The 24,837-nt window shown below is 42.1% G+C and overlaps 1 protein-coding gene across 2 annotated transcripts in view; it reads right to left on the bottom strand.

Annotated features, from left to right (window-relative positions):
• Positions 1 to 24,837, bottom strand: part of TUB (TUB bipartite transcription factor) — a 131,071-nt gene that overhangs the window by 78,184 nt on the left and 28,050 nt on the right. The window lies entirely within an intron of this gene.

The following is a 24,837-nucleotide window of genomic DNA, read 5'->3' on the forward strand; positions in this document are numbered from 1 at the left end:
AAGGATCTACATGAAAGAGGAGTTATTTTGGCCCCATCAAGGTCCTGGTAAATGACTTGGGTCCCTTGGACAAGCAGGCACTGTCTCCTGGTCTTTACAAGGCACCAGGTTCTGTGTGGTAGTTACAATTAGTCTGGTCATAGTACTATGAACTCAGTATCCATGGCCCTCTTCTAAGTTACAGGCCATTCCTCATTTCCTCCTCCCACAGGGCAGGTAAATACTAGCATTTCATTTCATTTCTTTCTATTGCCTTATCTATCTCAGCAGCACATTATTATTAACATTATTAGCTGATTTTTTATTAGAACATTTTATAGGGTTCTTCCTAAGTGGTTTTATGTACTATTGATCTAAACCAAATCTTTTTTTTTTTAATGAATAGTGATATATACATATGTTATTAATACCAGTCACAATCCAGCCAAAACATCCATGAGAATATTAAAATCAATTAGATTTTAAAATGCTCGATTAGATTATGTACTTGGCTACATTGCGGCAGTAACCTCTGCATGCCCCACCCCTTGCTAGCTCTGACTTCAGGCAAAATATAGACTTTAGTCAATAAATAGTGAAAGCTTACATTTCTTTACTCTGAAGCAAGCTCAGCTGAGTTCAATGAGGTTTAGTCTCTAGTAAGTGTACAATCTGTTTACAACCCTAAAGGGGTGTTCTAAGTTCCACTGAGCTCAATGGCACCTACTTCTGGGAGAATGCGCAGGATAGGGCTGCTATTGAACCAAATCCTTCGTATACCTTCAAATCCTTAAAAGAGTGATATTAAGAAGTTAGATATTTAACTTTTCTGTTTATATTTTTTGTTTAATGAGCAGTTGTCTTGATGGAGTCACACTGTACACTGCTTGAAATGTTTGTGTAGTACACAATGTAATGTAATGAGGTTTCATTTCAGCTTAAATCTACAGTATCTTGGCCTTATAAAATAATGTGTGAATGATGATCCTTTCACTACACTTGCTTTTCGAAGAATGAAAACAATGCGGCCCATTTCATGGTTAAATCCACTATTTAGCAGATTTGGCTCATTACACTTGAAATATTGCATGTTGAAGTACTAACAACAATCTGTTTACATAAAAAAGGGATATTGTACGCTTTCAGCAGCCTTTTAGAATTACTTAACTGAAACAAAGTAATCAAATCCAGTGGAAAAGCTTGGTAACATTCATCTTCCTGAGATTTCCCTTCTTTTACATTTCCTGCAGAAGCTAGTTTAATGAAATCATGGCACTGATATCTAAATAAATATGTAAGTGGCTTGGGATCTATCACATAAAGAAGGAAGCTCTCCACATCTTGTTGCTATTTATACATTTGCAATTGCTTCAAATTTATGTCCCACCTTCCTTCCTTCTTTTTTTCTTTCTTTTTTTTAAAAGAAAGCTCCATGTACCTAACAAAAAAGAAATGAAAGATACATTGGTCACAGTGGGGAATGAGAAGGATTGCACTGTTTTTTTGCCTGGGGACTGTGATGTGTGGGCTAGTTAGAGTTGCCCCCTTTCTTCCATGGCCAGAGCTCTGGCTTCAGGTGCTGACCAGATCCAGGCCTGCTTAGTTGCAGCACAATAGTGGCTTCATGTGCCTTCAGATCATATTATGAGACCATGCCCTGGTAACTTCCTAACTGGATTAGTATAATGTGTTCTGTGTGGGGCTGCCTCTGAAGATGGTCTGGAAGCTTCAGTTGATGTGCCAGGATTTTGACTGTGTCAACTTATTTAGATCATGCGCTGCCTGTCTTTAAAAAGCCTGTCCACTTCTGAAGACAATTCAGTCTGCTAAGATTTACTTTTGAAGCCCTACATGGCTGGGGACCTAGCTACCTGAAGGAGTTTCCTCTCCCATATCATCCTATCCATACCTTCAGATCATCAACTGAGGCTCTTCTCTCTGTTCTCTCGAGTGAAAACCAGTTAGAGGACCCTTTTGGCTGTGGCATCTGGCAAATGGAATGTCCTTCCTAGGGAGACACACTGCTCTCTTATAGACTCGGGGGGAGGGGGAAGCTATTACAAGAGTACCATTGTGGCATTCTCCATATGTTGTTGGGACTACAACTCCCATCAGCCCTAAAGAGCATGACCATGACCAATGGACAGGGATGGTGGGAGTTGTTGTCCAACCACTTCTGCAAGCATCTGGAAGGCACCACATTGGCACTACAATGCTCATAGCTCTGTTTAATCAGTGCTTTTATTACGTGCTTTGATTGTTTTAAAAATAATTAATCGGGTTGGATGGACTCATGCTTCTTCATGGTGGAAGGGGGCATGGAGGTGATTTTCCTCAAGTTCCTCCTCCCTCTGCAGACCCCAGCACCACCTGCCATGCTATTCCAGGGCCCACCCCAACTTTATCCAGCAGCTTTGGGGGGAGGCACATTGGGCTGCAAGGAGAAAGAGGAATAAAGATAAATTGACTCCCCCCCCAACCCCCGGCTCTTTCCTACAGTGCTGAATGCAAGTATGGATCCATTGCTAGTTTTCTAGAAAAAGAGGTGCTGGAACTCATCATGAACACCACCCTCATTCTCTTATAACAGCAATGGCACCCACCTGAGAGGCACCAGAACTGAGTCCAGCGAGTTCCAGCTGGGGGAAAAAGGCCAGTCTAAATACAATTTTGATGAAAGGTGATATACAAAATGTTTTAAACAAATGAACCAGTGGGAAACAGTTTTAGTAATATGGAACCTTTGTATGACCTATAACGAGTGGAGTTAGGACTTTGCATGGTTGTGGTGGTCCATGGGAGCCCTTGGATTGGGAAATAAAGAAGATTTTTGGTACACCACAGTGACAATAAAACAACTTTCAGCTTAGCTTCCTAGAAGTCTCTAACTTAGATTAACTTCAAGATCCTGGCACAAGTCCAGTGTTTTAGCAGGTGGTAAATTGGACAGAAAATTCTTCAAATAGGCCCTGAGGAGCTGTTGATATATAGCTCATGCAGTTCCCCAACACTCCTAGCAGAGAGTAACCATCTAGTTCATCACTCCAGCTGCCCATCAGAGACTCTGAAGGAAATCAAAAGGGAGCCCTTTCAGTGGAGACAACGGAGGAAAATTTCAGATTTGAGGGAAGGCAAATAAATGATGTTTGAACTTGGCAGTTCACTTCTCAGTTAAATTGCTTTAGCAATTCTGAATTCTTCCCATACTTTGAAAAGACATCACAGGAAATGGTTAGCATTTCCATCCAGCGGTTTGTGATGAGGTAAATTGGGCTAACTCAGCAATGGGCACTGACTCAGAATACACAGCAGCACTTATGGAGTTATCCTAAAGTACAGTGATACTTTTCTCAGGCTCTTTCAAGCACTTTGGGCATTATAGGCAAAATGGCTATCATGAATCATCAGCAATTCACAGTGAGATTAATGGTGCTCACTCCCAGCTAAGTGCATAGGATTGCAACCTCAGCCACTATAATCAGGCACTAGGCATCAGTAGTTTGAGCAGGTTTTTCCAACAAGGAAACAAAATACATGTTCTAGTGTCATTTAAAGATCCCAGGACATTGTTTCCAAAATTGGCCTGATCCTCAGCATAGAAGAGGGAAGATGTTATTTTTAAATCCCTTTGTCAAATTATTTAAGCACCAGTCAATACATACTTCCTTCAAAAAAAAAAAAAAAAAAAAAGGGTGTGATCACCTGTAGATGTTCACAAAGTCATATTCTCATTTTAAAATGCCATTGTCTTTAGAAAAGAAAGAGTTCATTTTTTCCCCCTTTCAAAGACAGGATATAATACATATAATGAATTTGATATAATGAATCCATCAAATGCTCCAACATGTTGTTTGAAACCACACAAACACACACACCACTGTCAATAGTGTTATATAAGAAGCAGTAAGATCTGGATTTACGTTCCATGCACAGCCTTGAACTACATATATGGCTGTTGCTCGCCCTCTCCATCACATAAATTTGTGAATAATATGTCACAGAGTTTTGTGGCGACAAAGAGAAAATATATGGAGCATAGAGAGCTGCTTAGGCCCAGTAAGTCTAGCCCAATACTGTCAGCACTGATTGGCAATAGCTCTCTGGGTTTTCAGGAGGGAGTCTTTTCCAGCCCTACCTGGAGATACCAAGGCTTGGACCAAGGGCCTTCTCCTTGCTGAGCAATGTGAGCTTCCACAGAGCACATTCCCAAAGGGGATATGTCCCATCTGCCTCCTTAAGAGAGCGAGCTAACATTCTTTTTTTTTTTAATAAGATACTTATTAGGATTTTTTAAAATATTACAATAAAAAATGAAAAAGAAAAAACATACAAAATAAAAATGATTAAAAACACTCAGATTTTCCATTGCTTATTTTTCTTTAGCTTGTTTCCCGGACCTCCTCATACCTCCCTTTTTTGTATTCCAGTTCAGTTTGTTGGTTCAGCAAATCCTTACCCTCTTTATTTATCCTAATCTTTGGTCTTAAAATAATAACATTAAATTTTTACCTCTTAATAACCCCTTTTTCATATTCCCTTAAAGCATTACAGCTAGAAACCACTTAATTTCTATCCAACATCATTCTAACATTCATTAATTTTACAGTATTTCTGTAGATAATCTTTGAACTTCTTCCAATCTTCTTCCACCGACTCTTTTCCCTGGTCTCGGATTCTGCCAGTCATTTCTGCCAGTTCCATATAGTCCATCAGCTTCATCTGCCATTCTTCCAGAGTGGGTAGATCTTGTGTCTTCCAATACTTTGCAATGAGTATTCTTGCTGCTGTTGTGGCGTACATAAAAAAGGTTCTATCCTTCTTTGACACCAATTGGCCGACTATGCCCAGGAGAAAGGCCTCTGGTTTCTTCAAGAAGGTATATTTAAATACCTTTTTCAGTTCATTATAAATCATTTCCCAGAAAGCCTTAATCCTTGGGCACGTCCACCAAAGGTGAAAGAATGTACCTTCAGTTTCTTTACATTTCCAACATTTGTTATCGGGCAAATGATAGATTTTTGCAAGCTTGACTGGGGTCATGTACCACCTGTAGATCATTTTCATAATATTCTCTCTTAAGGCATTACATGCCGTAAACTTCATACCTGTGGTCCATAACTGTTCCCAGTCGGCCATCATTATGTTATGACCAACATCTTGTGCCCATTTAATCTTGTGCCCATTCTAAATTTGTAATAGTATTTAGTTTTTGTCTTTTTTTCATTTGCCAGGCCAGCAATTTCCCACATTTGTTGGCTGATTCAAATGTTTTTTGTCTCATTTGTTTAATTTTCCATTCTATTTCTTGATTCATCATTTCTATATATTGTACTTGATATAACTTTATTTCTCTCAAAATCTCCTGCGACTTTGGTTTTGCTCTCAATTTCTTTTCACTTTCTTTTATTTTCCCCAAAATTTTATCTTTCTTCTCATTTTGACTTCTCTTCTTTATTGCATTCTGTTGTATCAGAAACCCTCTCATAACAGCTTTACTTGTGTCCCAGATTACTCTTTTTTCTACATTAGTATTCATATTTATTTCAAAATAGTCTCTCAAGGTTTTTTGGGCCTTTTTGTACACTTTTTCATCTCTAAATAGGGTGTCATTCATCCTCCATCTGAAGGAGCCAGTTGATGTTAATTTCAACTCCATCCTTACCGCATTATGGTCGGAGCAGGTTTTTGGGCAGATTTCCACTTTCTTTAACTTTGGTGCCATTCCTCTAGTTACCCATATTTGGTCAATTCTAGTCCATGTCATCTTAGCTTCAGAAAAGAAGGTTCCCTCTCTTCCCAAGGGGTTCTTTGTTCTCCAAGTGTCCACTAAATCAAAATTGTCTATCATCTCAAAAAATGTTTTCGGTAGTCTACCATCCTTGGTAACTACCTGTCTTTGTGCCTTATCCATGTTTGTAGAAACTACTCCATTCATGTCCCCCATCAAAATCAGATTGTAATCCAAATAGTCCAATAAGGTCTCGTGCAACTTTTTAAAGAATTCAGATTTCCCCTCATTCGGTGCTTAAATTCCTACTATCAAAAATTTCTCTCCTTGAACTTGGATTTCAATTGCCAAAAATCTTCCTTGGTCATCTTTAAAAGTTAATTTCGGTGATAATTTCTCCTTTGCATATATCACAACTCCTCTTTTTTTGACTTTGTCAGATGATATAAACTCCTGTCCCAATCTCTTATTAATCAGTAGTTTCCTGTGTAACCTTGTTACATGTGTTTCTTGTAAACAAATCAAGTCCAATTGTTCCTTTTTTAATAAATGAAAAACACTTTTTCTCTTTCGAGGAGAGTTCAAACCATTACAATTCCAACTTAACAGTTGCAGAGCCATGATGGGGTTACTTCGCTTTACCTCCAACTGCGCCAAGTGTCTGTTCTTGTTCTGTCAGTGGTGTCTCTTTCTCTGGACCATGCAATCCAAAGGATAAGTTTGCTATGTCTAGTATTCCTTTTTCCAGTGCTTTTGGCTCTTCTCCGGATTCCACTTCTTTCTGTAGATCTTCTCCGTGATCCTTCAGAAACCTATCTTTGTCATTGACTGATCTTATATTTAAAGGACAGGCCTTGAGGGAATTCCCACCTAAAGATGATTCTGTTTCTTCTCAGCAGGGCAACCAGATCTCCGTAATTGAGCCTTAAGTCCAAAAGATGTTTTGGGATGTCCTTGAATATCTCCACACTTGAATCGTAAATTTCCAAAGTCTTTTGGTAATGCAGATTCAAAATTTTGTCTCTCTCCTCTTTTGTTCGAAGGGTAATCAAGCAGTCTCTCACCTTATTCCTCCTTCCTCCTCTTCCAAGTCTAAATGCACTCTCTATCTTGAATTCTTCCTTCCTCAAATCCTGTTGCCAGAAATCTGCGAATTCCTGAGTAAGAAAATCAGCCAAATTGTCACGTTCTGGTACAGCCCTGATTCTTAAATTTCTTTGTTTCTCTTTCAATTCAATCATAGACAATGTCAAACCGTGGTCCTCCAATTGCTTATATACCGGTGGTATCTTCTCTTGAGTAGCAGTTGCTATATCTTTTGCTTCTTCAACTATCTTTCGAGTCGAAGCAGATTCCTGTAGTAATTTTTCAATGGACTCTGTATTGGTATTCACCTTCTGTCCCAAATTATTAATGCTTGTAGTATTCTGGTCAATTTTAACTGATGCTTCAGCTACTTGTTTATTTGTTTCAGCTACTTGTCTAGCCAAATTTTCCAAAGATTCATTAATTTTTCCAAGTGCCTGTGCCAAAACGTCTTCGGACGACATAACTTTTGGTTTATCCTGTGGAGGTGCAGCCCCTGGTATTCCAGATGGTCCAGATGTTGAAACCCTTTGCTGCAACGCAGTATCTGTCTGATAGGGTCTGCCAGACCTAGTAGTTTTTTCCTGCGCCAACTCTAACTTTCCTCTTCCATCTGCCATAACACTCTCATGGGAATTCAAGGTCTATCCCACAGCTGAAAATTTGTTTTGGAATGGAAAATTCCTCTAGTCCAGTTGTTATTGTAACAATGTCAAGCCTCCTCTAGGGGGACACAGTAACAGCCAAAGCTTGCAACTTTTTTTTTTAGAAAAGAAAATAGTCCTTATAAGTCCCCCAATTCACATAAAAACAACAGTTTCAGTTGCACTTAATCAGTTACTTTAAAACCAGGAGAAGTTCAGAAACACTGTATTCTCTTTTGCAGAGTTAACTGTCAAAAGTCCTCTGCTTACCGATAGGCTTTCCACAGAGCGGCATTCCTTATCTGGGGGCAGTCCGTTCCCAGGTTTTAGGCAGCGGATTTTAGCTTCCTTCCCCCCCTTTTTTTTTGCAGATAAATACAGTTCAAACCTTCCCCCCTCCTCTCCTGCAATCCGGAGGGGAGACCGCTTTCCAGATGTTAAGATTTAAGTCTTTTTTCAAACGTCTTTCCAAGTTTCCGCTTACAGTCTCTTTGCTTTGATCTATTTACAAGAAAGGAAGGCAGACTTCCTGTTTATACCTTCCCGCTTCGGTGCCGAATTAACTTGTAGTTGCTTTCAAAGTCCAATTGTCCCAGGAAAAAGTCAGCGCTCTCCGATAACGGCTGTGCGGCTTCACTCCGTGGAAGAAGCAGTCGACTCTCAGCACCGCGCCGCTCACCCTGTCCCGCTCCGGAGCCCTTAAAAGGGTTCCTTGAGAGCGAGCTAACATTCAAATGCAATTGAATGGTTCCATTTTTCAGATCACAGTAAGTGACAGTATGCCATCACTAGCACTGTCATGATACTGTTGCACACAGCACTCTGATATGAGGAAATCTACTGTGCCCTCAGTAAGAACCTCCTTGTTATACAGATAAGAGAGCCCTTCTTAAAGTATTTGTAATAACATTGAACATGAGAAGTGTCCACCTGCATCAGACCAGTGACCCATCTGCTCCAGCATCCTGTTCTCACCGTGGCCCAACAGATGCAGGAGCTGAGCACAACCACACTGCCCACCTGTGATTCCAAGCAACTGGTATTCAGAGGAATACTGTATCTGGCAGTGGAGGTAGCACATAGTCATCATGGCTAGCAGCCACTGAAAAGCTAATGAAGTTGACCCATTGATGCAAAAACTTCAATTTACAGAACAGAATTTCCTGTGCAACTCCCATACTCCCTGAAAATCTGTGCTCAGAAACCCAGAACAGATTTGCAAGGTGCATGGGGGTTCCATTGCACAAGCAGAGGATCTTGCATGAACAGGACAACTTAGTTGGACTCAGCCCATTGCCCTTTGGCCATTCACAGAGTGATGTAATTGGATATGCATTAAACGATTATCTTTCTAGACCATGTGTGCCATCAGTCGTCCCTTTTACATATTCAGAGAGTGACACACACACACACAAAAGGAAAATGCTGTCAGAACAGGAGGTTCCTTTGAAGTTTTCCTGCACATGCTGAAGAAGAACCCCTTCTCACTTTGAACCTGGGAACTTTTCAAATATCTTGGCTTGAGGTGGCTGCAGTTTTTAAAAATGTGCTTTCCCACAAGGGGCAAACAAACCAGAAAAGAAGGCAATAAAGTTTAAGGACTATTAACCCATCGCCTTTTAGTGCAGTGGTTCTCAAAGGATGTAGTGTGCCACACTGGTGGGACTGGAAAGGAGGGCAAGTGTGTCAGGAAGATTCAAGGACAATCAATATGATATTTTGGGAATAATTCATGCTCTTATGTAGCTGCATCATTTTATGCTTTCTGGATGTCCCATGATCATATTACAGTATAAAGTAGTTGTGTTCTGTGTTATAAATCAAGCATTGCTAGTTATTGTTTCTTTTCATTTTCCAATGTATTTTCCCTCAGTAATTCAGTATGACGTGAGCAAATTGTTATTCTGAAAGTGAGGCCCAGAGAAAAAACTTTGAGAACCACTGCTTTAGTGGGATCTAGTGATTACCTTTTCAATTGCTGGGGGAAAGAAGGTGGTAATCTAACTTCTTCCTGTTTATAGTGCCTTAAATCCATATTAATGCCAGTGAACATTGACAGAAGGAAAGCACACATACAGTGACACCTTGGGTTACATACGCTTCAGGTTACATATGCTTCAGGTTACAGACTCCGCTAACCCAGAATTAGTACCTCGGGTTAAGAACTTTGCTTCAGGATGAGAACAGAAGTCGTGCTCTGGTGGCGCGGCGGCAGCAGGAGGCCCCCTTAGCTAAAGTAGTGCTTCAGGTTAAGAACAGTTTCAGGTTAAGAACGGACCTCCGGAATGAATTAAGTATGTAAACAGAGGTACCACTGTACACTGAAGAGACCAATCTCTGCCCATCTGCTGGAAGCATTTGCATTCACAATAGGCATCTGAGTAGAGGGTATCACATGCTTGGGCACAATGCACATTTGCTCACATCTGTCTTTCAAAGACATCCTGGTTTTTAAACAAAATGGATTAGACTGCATCTGCTTTCATGTTGCATTGTAGACGCAGTTTATCGGCTTCCTCTCTCCAGTGCCTGCCTGCTATCACTGGCAGACTTTTCCGTTGTCGGAACTGCTGTGTTCTCTGAAATGCAGTAATTGTTTGAACACGGCATTAGAAGCTGAAGCTGAATAAGAAGCTGCTTGCACACTCCAGTTCTTGCGGCGTGGAGAGATGCCTTTTTGTGTCTCAACATGTCTGCCAATCTCCCTCTCACAAGAGCCATAAAGAACAATGAAACCCACCCTGTCCTCTGAAGAAACCACAAAAGGAAATTGTTGTTTTGTTTCTTACGTTTTTAGAATAAGAAGAGGTGGAAAGAACAAAGCCCAAAGCAAAAATGTTGCAGTGGTTTCATTTCGAAAAGTCATTAGCTACATTCATATTGAAAGTGAGAAAGAGAAAGATAGAATTGAGGAGAGGAGATGATGGGAACCAGTTCTGAATAAATGGTGAGGGTTTTGGATTGTATTATGTACTAGCCATGAAAGTTGTGTTTTCTGCTTCAGTGGTGATGGACTTCATTGAAGGTTTTCAAACAGAGGTTGGATGGCCATCTGTCAAGAATTCTTTAGCAGTGATACCTGCATTAGAAGGGCTTGCACTAAATGACCCTTGGGGTCCTTTCCAACTCTACTGTGCTATGATTCGAGAAAACAAACCAATGAAGGCTTGCTCTAAACTACCAAATGACTCTTCAGTTCAATAGACAATGTATAGCTATCAGGGAGTGTTATCTAAGTAAATCTCAAAATGCCCCATCTTCTTTCCTCTTTTTTAATTATGCAGCTCCACTTTTTTGGCAATGCATAATGGCAGCCTAGCCTGTGCTGAAAGAGCAGGATGATTTGGCAATATCCATAATCAACACATGAACAGTCCATCATGCGCATCAATTTTCTGTGCACTGTTGAGCTTGGAAGGTCACTTCTCTTCACCAGGTATGTAAGGTAATGTGTGACATAAGAGCTTCATGTGTACATTTGTAGGTGCCAAAGTCTAATTACGAGCATAAAAAGAGCCTGTCTAGTCCAGCATCCCATTCTCACAGTGACCAACCAGATACCTATGGGGAGCCTGCAAGCAGGACCTGAGTACAAACAACACTACTCTCTCCAGTCTTGATTTATAAGGATATAGCCTTTGTTATGCCTTAATTCTTCCCCTCAAAATCTTTGAAGAGTTCTACAATCCAAGCTCACTTCTTTATAGACAAAATGCTTGACTCTCAGAGAAAGGACCCCTCTTTTAGACACATTCCATTTGGGCTGATATCTTGGTATTCTTATCTGTTTCCCCAGACTTACTAAGAGGATGTTTACTGGTTGCTGAGTCACTGTGCCCCTTACTTACCAGTTCTCGTGGGAGTGAAGACTAAACATTGTGCATGAAGCCCTTGAAAGTAAGAACCCCATGGTGTAGTGAGGTGCAATGAGTCATTCCATTTTAAAACAAAAGCTTCTTCTTTGTCCTTTGCATTGGTGCGTATTTACCAAAAATAGAACATCACTCATGCAAGATCACTGCCCGTTTGTGGCAATGCCTCACACACACTGCAACAAAGCCTGTTGTGCCCCCACCCCATTCCACCCCCATTTGAGTCAAAAAACAATGTGTGCATCAATTGAACATGCACAATATGGCGGCTGCCTACAATAGATCATCTTCATGGCCTTCAGGATTTAAGACAGGGGCAGAGTTTAGCCGTAAAGATACGGCAGTTAAAAAACCCACACCTATTTATGAATTTTTTGCTATTCAAGGAGTGCTATTAGGAAGCAAAATCAGATGTGTGATCTGAGCCCAGATTATGTTTTTGCTTTTGGAATGGTAATGCAGACTGAGCACTCGCACTATGACAAGGTGACAACAAGTTACTCGCCAGCACACCGATTGCATTAACAATGTTAGATCATAGGCTTGATAGATTCTGAAATTGTGTTTTAGCATCTGCAGCCGGTAGGGTGGGAGTGATATAAAAACCTTGTGATGTGGCTCAAAATGCAAATTGTTTGTCTATGGTTGCAGATGAGATCAATGAATATAAAGACCCCCTGCTAGATTAGGCCAAAGGCTCATCAAATCCAGCTTCCTGTTCTCACAGTGGCCAAACAGATGCCAATGGGAAGTCCAGATGTAGGACCTGAATGTGTGCTGAATAATTGCATACCGTACTGAATTGTATGGTCCCAGTGCACATATGGGGCTCTGTGAGACACCATGTCCTCAACTTTGGTAGAATAAACTTTACTTGGAAGCCATAAGGAGAGCATGTATGTGTTTGGGGCAACTTTGGGCTGCTTTGGGGTTGGATCTGCAGGTTCACTAGGTGGTTGTTGTTTAGTCGTTTAGTCATGTCCGACTCTTCGTGACCCATGGACCAGAACACGCCAGGCACTCCTGTCTTCCACTGCCTCCCGCAGTTTGGTCAAACTCATGTTCGTAGCTTTGAGAACACTGTCCAACCATCTCGTCCTCTGTCGTCCCCTTCTCCTTGTGCCCTCCATCTTTCCCAACATCAGGGTCTTTTCCAGGGAGTCTTCTCTTCTCATGAGGTGGCCAAAGTACTGGAGCCTCAGCTTCATAATCTGTCCTTCCAGTGAGCACTCAGGGCTGATTTCCTTAAGAATGGATAGGTTTGATCTTCTTGTTCACTAGGTAGTATCAAGTAATTATTTCTTCTCTGTGTGTGTCTCATGCCTTCCCTTTGGTACATAAAAATAATATACAAGTATATGCAGAGTCAATTTTAATGTTACAGCTGCCGTGGGACCCTCCAGACAGAGTCTTTGTATGATGGGTCTTACTGAACTTCTAAAAGTCTTCTAGAAGAGTGACTTGGATTTAGCTTTTAGCACCATTGTGCAACGCTTGCTGTCTGCACAGGTAATACTCAGCATTGTAGAAGCAACGGCTAAGAACTGGAAAGATCCCAGCGGGATGTGCCTGGCTTCTGATACAGTTAAGTTAGGGGTGCAGAACATGCAGCCACTCACATGTTGCTAGATTACAACTCCCGTAATCCCTTACCACTCGGGGTGGGTGGGAGTTGCATTGAAAGGCCTACTAGTTTCCCATCTGTGCCAGATGTGGAGAAGCTGTCCCTGGGCAGATCCTTAGCAAGGGCATGATGGTGCATCAATTATCCCTCTTGGAGTCTCTTGGAGGAAGAGATGCAGACGGAGATGTTAAATTTACGGGCATAGCAAAGCCCACTCTGGCAGCAAACTCATCACCATGTGGATTGCCCATCAGACGGGGAATCTCTAGATCAGCACCAGCTGGAGCTGTGTGGAGACTTTCCATCAGGGTGATCTATGTACAATGAGCAGTTCCTAAGTGATGATGCACATAATAGCCACCAAAACAATGGAGCCACATGTTGGTGTGGTAACTTTAACCATCAGTGACACCAACCTGAAACAAATTCAGAAGTGCTGCAGGTATATAAAATGTTGCTGTTGTTGTGCCTGGTTCTAGTGTGGCTCATTCTTGAAATCAATGGTATCAAGGGAGACCTCGCTACCTAGGTATGTTTTTTATTGTAAAGGTCACACTAATTACCACAGAGAAAGTATCACTTAATCTGAGCATGTCGCATTAGTATCTCATAGATTTCTGCATCCATATGCTCATTGTAACTTGTACCAAAAGAAAAAGTATGAGCAACCATTCCTGAATGCCACTGTCTTGGTTTGGCTCCAGTGACTTTTAATATTTGTACATTTTGGAAAATTAATTTAATGACTGTGGCATTTTAAGGACTCATACGAATAGCAAACTGACAAATGCTTGCACATCATTCATAGAAAATCATTTCAAACTGTGCCCAACAGCTATAATTGCACTGTTATTCAGATTGTTCAATATGTTCGAGCAATCAGACAGAATCTTTCCTTACTGTTCTAGCAAGTCAGCATTTTACAGGGGAAAAAATCCATAAGGAGCAAGTCATGAACATCAGCCCTACTAAAGGCGGCGGCGGGGGGGGCATCCAATAATGTGCTGTAAAAAGAAGAGAGGGTATGAAACTAGATTATATAATGCAATTAAGAGAGATATAACATTTGAAATGTGGCAGAGGTGGTGAGAAATGCCCTTTATCTATTTGTAATTATTATACCATCTCTTATTTTGCACATTCTTGCTAATGAACAGACATTAAGAAAAACACAGGATGGCATGAAGTCAGGGAATTTTTCAAGTAGGTTAATCATTCGAAACAGACAGTAATGTAGCAAGCTGCTGTATACCGAATCAGACTGCTGCTTCATCAGTATTGTCTACTCTGACAGTGGCTGTCCAGGTTTCAGAGAGAAGTCTTTGCCAGCCCTACCTGGAGATGCTGAGAATTGAACCATGGACCATTTGCAAGCAAAGAATGCATTCTACCCCAGAGCAATGGCCTGCCCTGTGGATGCCTAAATCTGAAAGCCATTCAGTTCTGACAAAATCAATGAACTTCAAGCAGACATTTATGCCTGCAATCTAGGAAATCCTAAGAAATTATGTTTACAAATGACTTCACTTTTAGTAAACTTCTGACTTTGGAGCCTGAAGTGTGAAACAAAGTGTGTCTTGACACATACCCTATATAAACTGAAACAATTCATACCAATCTTGGTGGCAGCTGCAATTGTAAATGCCCAAGGGGGGGATGAAGCAAAAATGGATCACATGGTATTTCTGAGAAATGCAATTCCATTAGCTCCTACACACAGCACCCACTACCTTCCATTAAACAAGGAAGTGGAAAGAAACACAACTGCAATGCTTTTTAGGTGATGTAGTGCGTGAGGCAAAATCCACGCAGGCCTCGCACGTTTCATGAGGGAAAGTGGCTGATATGGAATAAACCACCTCAAAAAGGGTTATCAACGTGTGGAGAACACAACTTAGTAAAACCCACCACCTGAGAAAAATATGAACCCCAAAATACCAACATTACCTTCTTGTGCAAGGATGGGAGTCTAATTAAGTTATAAATGAAGGAAACCCAGAAGGCTTATACGATTACAGTGGTACCTTGGTTTAAGAACAGGTTAGTTTATGAACTTGGATTAAGAATGCTGCAAACCCGGAAGCAGGTGTTTTGGTTTGTGAACTTTGCCTTGGAAGCGGAACATGTTCCGCTTCCTGTTGAGTGTAAATTGAGTCCCCCGCTGCTATGGGAAAGCATGTCTTGGTTTAAGAACGGACTTCCAGAACGGATTAAGTTCATAAACCAAGGTACCACTGTATACAATTCAGAAAAGGAGTCAGTTTTTTTTCAGCCCCGCTCATTGTTCAGATTACATTGGCTTTGTTTTGGACAAAGGAAATCTGTTGGAAAGGTTATTACATTGTTGGTATGAAGAATCATGAAACTGTCCATCAAGTGTAGCCGGTCAGTAGACTAAAGCAGGAATGCCTTGACTTCTCAAATATTAGAGCAACTTGTTCATTTTCTAAATGTGTCCAATTATGTCTCCCCCCCCTTTAATAAGCCAAATGAATGAAGCTTCCTTTTCATTCCATTTTAATCATGTGCCCATCACCTCCAGAGGGGCAAACCCCCTGAGCCTTGTAATATTTTCAGGTAGAACAATGAATTACATCATAACGTTTTGACTCCCTGTCGAATGAAATTGACATGGTGATTCAGATGACAGACTGCTTCTGGTGAAAGAATCAAAGGAAAAACCATTATGTGTTCTAGGGATGTGCATGGCCTCATAATTCTCCCTTTATCTCTGTGCATATTTTAAGACAGGCGGCAACCATTTTGCATGGGGGAGGTTCTGTTCCTGACCCCCAGGCTCATTGGCGGAGTGTGCATAAACCTGCCCCACCCTGTTTGGCCCTATTTTGGGGCCACTTCCAGGTCGGCAGTGACGAACATGTACACAACCGCACGTCAGTTGGATGTGTGCTAAATGTTTCCTGCCTGTATTCTGACCTGAGTTGCTGTGTGAGCTCTCTGCCCTTTGATCTGTGCTCCAGGTTCCAAGTTACTCTGCATAAAGTGCAGTTCTGTGTTCCCTGTGCACACTATAATGGGCAATCTTAAGCCACATTGCAGGCATCTTAGTTTCCCCGAAATGCCCCAGGAACCATTGCAACTGTGTCCTAGCCAGTTAGTCCCATCTCACTGAGATCAATATGAAGGTGGAATGAAAAGCTGCCCCCACATCACTTACCATTCCAGTTCCTCTAGTCCCCACACCATACTAGGCAGGTATTGTATAAACCAAAACACGTGCATGTATTCTTACCTAGCCTGCCTATGTCTCCATTCCTGCACTTCCTCTGTTGTCTCCCTGTGTCTTACTATAAGCCCTTGGGGTAAGGACCTGCCATACTTCTTCATTGTTAAGTGGCACATATATAGAGGGTGCTATATAAATAAATAAATCATCTCGGGGAAGGATGGCAAGCTGAAAGGAATCCTTTGCCCAGATTACCCCACCCCATTTAATCACTGGCTATCCATTTTATCTTATAATTAAATTGCAACAGCTAAATTTGCAATACTAAATTTGCAACTTTTTAAATAAAAATAAATAAACAACAGCACCTATTTTCATTGCAGTCAGCCTAGTAAATAAACTACTTGCTGAAGGAAGAGTGCTGGCTTTTAAAAACATTAAGTATGTTCCTACAAGTACTTCTTTAATTAAGCAATAACGAACTGTCCTGAAGATTAATGGCTGTCTGGGGGGACCAGCTGACTCAAGACAGCTCATTACCACACTCAAGATGCCCTGCAGGAAGAATCTTGGTTTTTGTATTTGCATATTTCTAAAAATTCAAATTGTTTCTGAGTTGCTCTGCACTCTCTCCACTTCTCTCCGTGTTTCAGGCTCCAAGCATCTTTGTATGAAACAGATTTTTGTATTTCCTAGTTATAATTTTCAGCCCTTTGACCAAAGCAAATTAAATTTACAAGCACAGGAGCACCCCCAGAGTGGATTAAGCTTGCAAAATGGCAGACAAACAGAACCAGGGGCTTTTTGTGGGGGAAGGAAAGGGGGTTGCTTCCCTATATAATTCTTACTTGTGGGGGTTGACTCTTGTTCTGTTTTACCTTAAAATCATTTAAAGATGGCTCGGTACTGTGTATTCTTGCTTGTACATTTTTGCAAACATTGTGGCTTCACACCAGCCTTGTCAACGCTTGCTTGTTCCCTCCAATAGCTCTTGAAACATCTGGCTATCCAAAATATTGGGATGCTTTTTTATTGTTGTTAAAGCAGAGCAGGGTAGGATCTTTTAAGAAGCAATGAAGCATTTAATTTTAAAGAAATACTCTGTTGCTGTGCTTCAAAATAAAAATCCAGAGTTCTTCTGTGCTCCCCAGGCAACTTTGTGAACAACCTTGTTATTTGCAAACCTAGAAATTCAGAGAGCTAGGAAAGGCAAAGCCATGCAAGAAGTCCACAAAAAGTGCAAATATTGAAGGATGGTTGTGCTTCGGCTCACGTATCCTTTCAAAAAGTGCAGATGAGGTAGGTTTGCCTTTAAATGTGAATTGAATTTCTCCCCCCCCCCCCTGAAAGCTACTGAAGCCTGCCTTCAGCTGAGGAGTTCAGAGCAAGCATTGGATAGGGGGAGCAGGAAGGAAAAACTGGTGGGTTTGGAAAGGGTTCCATGTCATGCTACTCAAAATGTGTCCATTGCAAATTGTATCTTCTTAGCCTCCATTTACCTAGGAGAAGCTGTGAGGAGGCTCATGACTACAGTGGGAGTAGAAAAGAAACTGGAAAGCCAACAGACAGAGCTGAATAAAGAGTAGACTACAACTTTATTAACCATACTTCCAGCTGGGATCAAGGACTCGGGCCTCATCAGCCTAGGGTGACCACTAGGAGTCACTTTACATGACATCCCGAGACAACTGAAGGATAAATATTAAAGGAGGAATTGGAACAGGTAGAGGCTCAACATAGGTGATTCCCACACCCTTAGATATCCCTCCAAAGGTGCATCAGGCCACATTTTCACTTCCTGAGCTGCTTTAGGGTGCCAAAAGTCTTTGGTAGCAGTCACTTGAGGCTTTCCTAAGAGGCTATCAAATGCTGGAACCCAACACACACTAACACAAAGTAATATTCCCAACCATAGCTGTCAACGTTTCCCTTTTTTAAAGAGAAATTCCCTTATTCTGAATAGGATTCCTCACAAGAAAAGGGAAAAGCTGACAGCTATGTTCCCAACAGACATTGGGTGGTGACGGCCAGAGGAATGGAGTCTGTTTGAAGAAGACCCTCCTAGTCCCACTTTGCACAAGAGTAGTAGTAGGAAGGCTTTGGGGGCTTTTGTTTTATTTAAAACTTGTATTTACCCCCAACTTACACTTGAAACATTTACAACCGTTAAAATAACAACACAGCTAAAAATAATAGAAAAAGCACATTCCAATAATGAAAGCCACAAGGTCTAGAGAGAATATAAAAGTTCTGCTTTCAAAAAGTGCTTGATCAGAGGACATACATGCTGAGACTTCCATGGCAACTGCCCTCTAAACAAAAACATCATGTTCTTCTGCAGATTGAGGTACCTCATTTGTCCCATGAGCTCAAAGAACCATGGAAGATTTGGAATGAGATGTCACTGAGACCTAAAGCATCAATATAACCCAAGATATTTTGTGTAATCATTTGCTTTTGTTTCTGTATTTTTTGGGGTGGGAACCCTGCTATCATATTGAATTGTTAGTCCTTCCATGGGTCCCAGGCAGTGTTGGATTTACGTATAAGCTAAACAAGCTATAGCTTAGGGCCCACTCTCTTGGGGGCCCCCAAAAAAATTAAAGGGAAAAAAACCTGGATGTAAATTTTCAAAATATAAGATAAAAAACAAAACAAAACCTACATACAGCAACAGTGTTTTGTACTGTGTAGGCTCCTATGATGTAAATACAGTGGTGCCTCGCAAGACAAAATTAATTCGTTCCGCGAGTTTTTTCGTCTTGCGGTTTTTTCCGTCTTGTAAAGCACGGTGTCGGAAAAGTTTTGGAAAAGCTTCAAAAATCACCAAAGTCTTCAAAAACCTCAAAAAAGGCTACCACACTGCGTGCTATGAGTTGCTCCTCGAAGTCAAGTCGCAACTGTATTAACGGTTTTAAGAAAAAGGAAACAAACTTGCAAGACGTTTCCGTCTTGCGAAGCAAGCCCATAGGGAAAATCGTCTTGCGAAGCAACTCAGAAAACCAAAAACCCTTTCGTTTTGCGAGTTTTCCGTCTTGCGAGGCATTCGTCTTGCGAGGTACCACTGTAATGGGCCTGACCTGCTAGCCTGCTCCCTAAAATATCACTGGTTTGCTCATTTCTATATTCATGCCTATATTCTGCATGTGCAAATGGCTTTAGATACCTATTAGGCCCATAAATTACCATATAGCATATATTCAACACAAGAAACAGCAACAATTTGTTGTTGACAAAGGACAGCTGGACATATAAAGGGCCCCATTACCTTCAGTAGCTTAGGGCCTCGTCAAACCTAAATCCGGCCCGGGTCCCAGCTATATTTGTGCCACTTCCTATTGCTCTGGTCTTTAAAAAGCTCAGCTCTGGGTAACTCAGGACCCCAAATAATGAATCTGTGATTGGCTGTGGAATTTTGGAAGCTGCAGCTCTTAAAGATGGCATCCCCCTGGTGTTAGGTTCCGTCCCTAATGTTCCTTGGGTGCTTTCATCTTCAAAGGCAGGATGCAAAGTCAAAACCTTTAGCCTGGCAAAGCTTGCTTTCTGGCAGGTTCACAGCTATAGCCCATCTGCTGGCTTCCCAAGGTGCTTGTTCTCATTTGAATAGCATCAGAGGAATGGCAAAGAAATTGGCTCTGGGCCAGAGTTCCCTCAAAAAGGTGAATGTTATTATACTCTTATGGACAGACAAAAGAAATCACTTCTTCACACAGCACGTATTTAAACTATGGATTTCACTCCCACAAGAGGCAGGGATGGTCACCAACTTAGTTTGCTTTCAAAGAGGGTTAGACAAATTCACGGAGGATAAGGCTGATCTCAAAACACCATGTAAAACAAGTTATGGTTTGACTGAGTAGACTGAGATGCTCCCACAAATGGCTTGCTGATGAGCACACATGTACCAGCAATGACCTTCACTGGTGACCACAAGTTCCTCCCCTTGCTGAAATTAGGCTTGGGAAAGTTAACTCTTGGCTCCCCAGCAACACTCACCAGAAAGATCACCCCCAAATTAGGTTGAGGAAAAGCAAAAATATTTTTCTAACATTTTTTTCAGGTAGGGATGGAGAACGTGAGTGTGCACATGTGCCTCCTGAACCCCTGGCCTACCTGGCAGCAAGTCTCCAGTCCACATGTCCAAATTCCAACCTGAAGCACAGTCTCACAGAAATCCTGGAGCATCCTTCAATACGGGCAGCTGAGCAAACACAGCACCTCAGCTCTGCTTCCCTTTTATACTTCGCATGCTGACTGCAGCACCTGGGCTTGATGAGGCATGTGACCCTCACCTGCTCCAAGCCTACTCCAGCTGAGAAATCATGTCACTAGTGAGGCCCACCTGGCCAGCTAGGGAGCTGGGCTATGGGCCTTTGTCTGCCTCAGCTTCCTAGAGCACCACTCCCGCTGCTCCCCATGCCTCAGAGCCCGGCATGTTCATGGAGACAGGGGCCTCTCTGGCTCTGGTGATGGGTCCTGCTACTCTGGTTGCTGTGCACTGAACCCTCCCCCCAATCCCTCTGTCACCCTGTGACTACTTCCTACACCAACCTCTCCTTCCCCATTCCCAGCTTGCTCCAGTATGTCCCAGTTCCAGCTACACCCCTCGCCAAGATCCTCTCCTCCTCTTCCTCTTCCCCGTAGTTCATGACATCATATGCATGGTTATAGGCTATAGGACAGACGTGTGTTATTGCTGGATGCCCACAACAGTTTCTCTGTGCTCAGAAAGGTTGGCAAACCTTGTGATAGAAGTCTTACTGCAATTTCAAAACTGATTGTGTATTTTAGGCACATCCCACATAGTGCTCTAAACCTAACCCAAAATTAATCCTCGGAGTTGTCAGATAAACCAAGCCCAATCTCAGTCTGTATCTTATCTTTTCAACAAAAAAGGCAAAATATATATATATAGAATGACAAATGCTATCTGACTTCTAAAAGTCAAATTCCAAGGTGACAGAGTGATATATAAGGAGTTGGCTGTTTTTAAACCCTTACATAGTAAATGAATGTAACCAAAGCAAGTAAATTCCTCCTAAGGAAAAAATATGTACCATTTTTCCATGCTTTTGAACAGTGGAATGTGTGGGTTTATTTTATAAAGCTATAATAATAAGCCAGTTTCAGTGTGCGGCATGAACTTTTAAGCTCGCATTTTGACATTGAAAAGGATAGATAGGAATTTCCCGGTTATCATCATGTTTACATTAATGTTTCTTCAAATTGGACTACACAGTGTTTCTGCTCCTAATTGAATAGCAAGACAATGGCAATTACCGTATTATATTACCATGTAATTGTTTTGGGTCTACACTGAAATTGGTGCCTCATTGTCCTCCAGAGATGACACACAGAGCACAGGACAGATTGAATTCCAGTATAAGAGGTCTGCCTTGTCCAATTGGTTACGCACATACACTAAATTGTTTTTCCATTGCCCTTGCTCTTCGTTCAGGGGAGCCAGCAGTAAACTTGCACGGAGCCCCATTGCCAACGTAGCACCACCAGCAGCTATGCATTCTGCACAACTGCCTTGCTGCCTTCACTGAGGCATCAATGCAAAAGGTATCTGCATCTCTCCAGTCCTGCCTTCCCTCCTCTGGACAGGACTTATCAGGTACCTGCCTTCCACCTTCTACACTCCTAGCTGTGCACTTCAGTACCGAACTTAAGAGTCAGAGAGGTTGCCATATGATGGGCCCCAACAATATAGCCTATCAACTGATCGGTGGCCAATTAATCATAATGAATCATTGCTGGAGTCCAGGAGGCTGGACAGAGGTCAGTGAAATGACGTCACCAGTCAGTGATGTTTCCTCCTTATCATCGCATGAAACAATGTATAGCTCCTTTGACTTGCTCATTCCAAGGGAATCAAAATCTGCTGGACCAGGATTTCAGACACCTCTGTGCTCAATGTGCCTTGTGCAGACAAGTACTCTGGTGTTTCTGGTCTCACCAACGGCAAGGATTAGTCTATGCCAGGCTTCCTCAGCCTCGGCCCTCCAGATGTTTTTGGCCTACAACTCCCATGATCCCTAGCTAGCAGGACCAGTGGTCAGGGATGCTGGGAATTGTCATCTCAAAACATCTGGAGGGCTAAGGTTGAGGAAGCCTAGTCTATGACCAACAAGGTAGAGCAAATAATGCTCCTTACATCTTTAGCAATGTGTGTCTGATTATGGATCCAAAAGTGACTTACATGGGCAGAATGGCACTTCTGCCTGGGCAAGGTAGTCTAAATTCTGCTGATTTCCCTCATGCCCCCATACCCCATACTATTCCAGAGGATCCCTTCACCATCAGGAGTAGCTCTTGGGAGATCACAGAAGCTCACAGGAGACTGAGACTGAGCCAGAAGCCTTGTGGGCCAGAGGCACCCCCTCCATCAGCAATTAGTCTGGGCTGAAAAGCTTTCTATGGAAGCCAGTAGGAGTCTTTTTTCAAGACTAATTGCAGTGTAGGGACCCATTTTCAGGGAGCTCTCCTCTCCGCATGCACTGTGACTTCCCTGCCGAAAACACACCACGCCACACAATCCCATGCTGCAATTAGGTTTGGAAAAAGCCTTCTATTCACTCATGCTTTTTTCCAAAGTGGCACAAGGGAGGGGAGTCATCTTCATGGGGAGCGCTGATGAGGAGAATGTAGCTACAATCTCCAGGACAATCAACTTTCCTCCTGCAATCAAGCTTCTAAAAAGCTAGTGTTCTCCCCCTCTGCCACCCTGAAGCTTAATTGTAGAGGGAATTGTAGAGGTGGAAACGGTAAAAGTCTGAATGCGTGTGAGCATAGGAGGGAGCAGCTATTTTAAAGACAGATGCCCAACATCACTTTTTCTAAACATTCATCGTATCAGAGGGGAATTGAGTCTATTTTTCAGCCATTTGTCCAAAGGTTTTGGTTTGTTTTTTTACAATGGAAATAGAATAACACGTTGTTGCTCTAGGAGGAGGAAGCCAAACATATGTGGTGCTGGAATGCCAGACAAAACAACAGATAAAGAGTTTTGCATCGATGGCTTTTTCTCTGATTGCAAAGTCAAACGTTGTGTTCTGCAAACGTGGCAAGGAAACAGCGGCTGGAGGCACATTAGACACAACACTTCTGCTTCTTCCCATAAGCAAATTCTATATAAAAAGCATGCTTCCCCAAGTGGTAGGATGTTCCAGGAGTCAGAGTACAGAGTCCATTTTCCTGGAAAGGGAGAGCTCCTGTGGCTTTTTTTGTTGCTGTCTCCAAATATCCATGCTGAGCAGAAGGGGGAAGCAGGCAAGCACCAAGGGATGAGTTGAAGACACTTCCAGGAGGGTTTCCAACACATCTCAGGAAATGTAGGTTTGTTCAGTTAAAGAGGCCTAGCACAACAAATCCTCTTTAAAATATAAGAAGAAAGAAACTGACTTTTGGTGGGATAGTTAGGAAACTGACAGGAATATGCATTGAGGAATGAATGAATGATTAACAAGAAGTCCCCAACAAGCAAATCGGGGCAGATGCTCGTTGTTATGCAAATCAGAATGAACGCAATCTAACTCCCACCTAAGCTTTGTGCAAGCAAATCGGGATGGATGCTCAATAAATAAGGCTACCTTGAGTCTTTGAACCAGGGTTATTTTTCCTCAAAGCAACGACACATCTTTTGACCCCCTCCCCACAAGTGCTGTTCCTTGCCAGCCAGCTGCAAAACTAAGCATTCCGTCTCCTCTGTTGACCTCACTGCACCAGCTCCCAAGTGTTTCTCTTGAGCCCCCGCCTGAGCATGGGAAGTGTGCCTTGGACGCAACCCATCAAACATCTATGCCCATTCACTTCCTGGCCATTAAAACATCTCCTGGTCATTAAAAGCCAGTGAAGAGCCATCTATTTCGACTGACTCTGGAAACACTGGCTGACCCTCACTGTGCCCATTAGTAAGCAGCAACACAGCGCAAAATATGGCCATATATTTGCTGGACATCACACTATAGTTTTCCTTTTATTGCATCTTTACTCTCACTGGTCCTTCTGTCACTTTGGGCTGTAAAGAAAAATGATAATGGCTAAGAGGGGGCTGGAATACTCAAATGGGCCTGCCATGATAAATCTATTTGCTTCTATCTATTAAATTTCATTTCACAGGGATCATCTTAGGCAGCAGTAGACATGGTCTCCCACCCACTCATTTTAGCCTCACAATAACTCAGAGAGGGGGAGGGAGATTCAAGGTCACTCAGTGATCTTTGTGTAGGATAAGGCAATAATGGCCACTAGTCACAATGGCTACTTTCTACCTCCCGTGCTGGCAACAATACCAGTTTCTGGGAAGAATGAGGTTGCCCTCAGATCTGCTTGTGGGATTCCCATAGGCACCTGGTTGGCCACTGTGGGAACAGGATGCTGGACTAGATGGGCCTTTGGTCTGATCCAGCAGGCTCTTCTTACATTCATGGCTGAGCAGGGATTTGAATCTGGGTCTTCCCAATCTTTCAGGCACTCCAGTCACTACTCCATTCTCACTGAAGCTGTTTTGGCTTTGGCGGGTGTGAACTATATAAACTTGGCAGAATGCAGGGAAAGAAAGAAATCATCAGCTTGTGACTAATGGGAAGTATTCTTTGAGACTCTGAAACAGTTTCAAAGTAATTACATTTCCCTCAAAATATCACATCAAATACTCTCACCCCTTTCCTCCTCCCTAGCATGCCTAGTCATTTGCTCAAATGTTGCTTTTT

Source organism: Podarcis pityusensis (assembly GCF_964106645.2).
Source record: "Podarcis pityusensis genome assembly, chromosome: 1".
NCBI lineage: Eukaryota > Metazoa > Chordata > Lepidosauria > Squamata > Lacertidae > Podarcis > Podarcis pityusensis.